Genomic DNA, 2,959 nt, shown 5'->3' on the forward strand with positions numbered 1-2,959 from the left:
CCGTGAATCACATGCGATTAAAGTCATGCAAATTGTTCACGAACAAGCCCACAACAGAGAACATAATTGTTCTCACTTTTTTTTGAAAAATATTTCTACTAAAAATGAGACAAAACTAGATCGGCACATTTTGATCGGAATGAACATTATTGTGTATACGCCGGCTTTTGATCCACAACAGGCATAGTTAAATCATGAAACTTAATCTCAGTACCAAACTGTTCCTCCCCAAATTTCAAAAAGTACCTTTTTAACCTTGTAATTAGAATGATTAGTTGTGGGCCTGCCGATGTACTTCTGTTTGCAATTTTAAAAGCATCTTAATTTAAAAATTACATTTCAAATTCAAAATTGCAAATGACGCCATCCCTAGGTGGCAAGGCACGAATGACTCAAGACCTGAATGCCTCATCTCACGAATGACAAAAGGCCTGAATGCCGCGTTACATGAATGACGCGAAACTGGGTTTTTACCAAAAGTAATTGTTTGTTTTTTTAAATACGCGAGCAATTTCATTTGCTACAGTAGCAAATTCAATTTTTATTTGTTACATAAACAAAACTTAAAAACTTGTTTTTTTGCACTTAACAAAATAAAGATGAAGGTGCCACTAATTCGTTTGTTGCTTTTTAATCTTAGTGGATACGTCTGCAGAGAAATCTTACCTTATCCATGGATTTCTAAATACTAGAATCGTGTCCTGTCCAGATGCTAGTATTTAGAAGTCCATGCCTTATCAGTAACGTTTGGCAAACTCGAAGTGCAAGTCTGGCCTCCCGCAGTTAATCTCTTTCTTCCCTGCTTCAGGAACCACACTGGAGGTGGAGGTCAGTTACATTATTTTGTTTTCGAAAACAAAATTAGGTTCGGACGAACAGTCAAACAGTGAAATTTAACTTGAGAAGAATATTTAGTCATAGGCAATTTTGTTCTGCAACATTCGAACAACAAAAGCATAGCTTAAAGCAGGCAAAAAAATTACAAATTTCCATATCAACCACACATTTTTTACTTTTGTTCCGTCACAGAAAAACTTCTTGGCTCTTCTTTCTGATATCAGAACAAAATTTCTGTCTTCCTTGATCTCGATGTGAACAAAAATTATTAATTAAGTTGGCTTCTAAAATTTGCAAGCTGTTGTCTAGGATAGTTGTATATGTAAACTTTGCCATGTCAATCGAGTAGTATTTGGTTGGAGCAAACTTCAAAGCAATCTACTAGGCTTAATACAGTAGTGTATGTATGTTTGTATGTATGTATGTTTGTATGTTTGTATGTTTGTTTATCTTTATCCTGCATTGCGGGAAAGCGGACTTGAGCGCTATGCATCGGTGTACGCCTTCCGACATACACCTGACCCACGCTGCAGCCGACAGCAATGTCTGTTTCCGGTTGTCTACTTTACTTATGACTTAAATTTGGTACTACCCATTACTCGAAATCGATCACTAGGTAGAGGCAATTATCGTTAAGTTTCTTGCCCAGAGAAACAACAGCAAGTGCGAGTGGCTGGAGTCGAACATGCAGGCTCTCGACTGCGAGCCCAAGCAGCCATCGCAGATTGAACTATTAATAAAACAATTAACTTTAGTAAGAAATAAGAAAGTGTCGCGTCATTCGGGTATTTTGGCCTTCAGGCCTCGCGTCATTCGTGCCTTACGGCATTCAGGTCTTGCGTCATTCGGACCTTGCGACCTAAAGATGGCGTCACTCGTGTTCGAGTCATTTGGACCGTGGCAGAAAGTCGTGAGTCCCAAGCGTAGTTCGTGTGTTCCAAGTTGCAATCTTCATGCCGAAATAAATTCTTAAAAAGATATCGCTCACTGATTTCAAACATGATTTGGAAGCAAAAAGCTTTTGAATATATCACACACAATTAACACTTCGACCACGGTTAATTTTACTTCAAAATCCGCCGCGGCAAAAATTGTGTCTCAGATAAACCTCATTGCTTCTTTCATTGATGCAATCGAGGTGCATTCATCTTTAGCTTAACAATGAGGTCAGTAACAAAAGATTCAAAATCAAATGAAATAAACAATCGTTGATATCGCATTGAAAACGATTCTTTCCCAAAATTAGAACAGTCACACGCTTAAATTTAGGAATGCTGAGTGAAGGTATGCAATTACAGGGGGGAGCAGTCGACTCATGCCCACCAAACACAATCTTAATAGAATAGATCAATGCTTCTCAACCTTTTTTGGCCCAACGCCCCCTTTATAAACTGGCGAAATTTTACCGCCCCCCAACAAAAACGATTAATTACGAAAAGCAAATATATATTTGCGAGCATGAAAACAGTATACTGGTAGTAGTGGTTACGTCATAATAGAACTCACCAGATTTTGTGATATAGCCTACTGAAAAATTACTGAATTTAAACTTTAAATAGATAGTGTTCGTAAACAAAACGGTTGGTCAATCAAAGACGACGATGGTGTAAGAGAAATTGTTTGGCTATTGTGCGAGCATGTAGAGTAGATTATCCAGAAAATGATGTGACGAAATCGTTGCGCTGGGAGGTAGATTGATTAAACCAGAATGCCCCCTAATAATCAAAACGCCCCCCTTAAGCCGTGTTAATCATACCGCCCCCCTGAAAAATCAAAACGCCCCCTGGGGGGCGGTACCGCCCCCGTTGAGAACCACTGGAATAGATGCATTAAAAATCCTCAGCGTAATTCAACCAAAACTCTTAACATCAGTGAAGAGTATCTGACTGACACTCACCTGATAGGCACAAGCACATTAGGGTAAGATACCGGGCGATCCCGACATGGAGTCTCGGGAGCAGAAGTTGGTAAAATATTCTGACCATGAAAGAATCCTAGGGGCTGCAGAAATGTAGATTCTTCTTCTAAATCATTCACTCCTATTTTACGCCATTTGAGAATGTGTTTAGCAATTTCACTCGCCTCTCCACCGTTCATCAACAATTCCGAGTTATCTAAATGT

The sequence above is a fragment of the Aplidium turbinatum genome, chromosome 2, assembly GCF_918807975.1.
Source record: "Aplidium turbinatum chromosome 2, kaAplTurb1.1, whole genome shotgun sequence".
Lineage (NCBI taxonomy): Eukaryota > Metazoa > Chordata > Ascidiacea > Aplousobranchia > Polyclinidae > Aplidium > Aplidium turbinatum.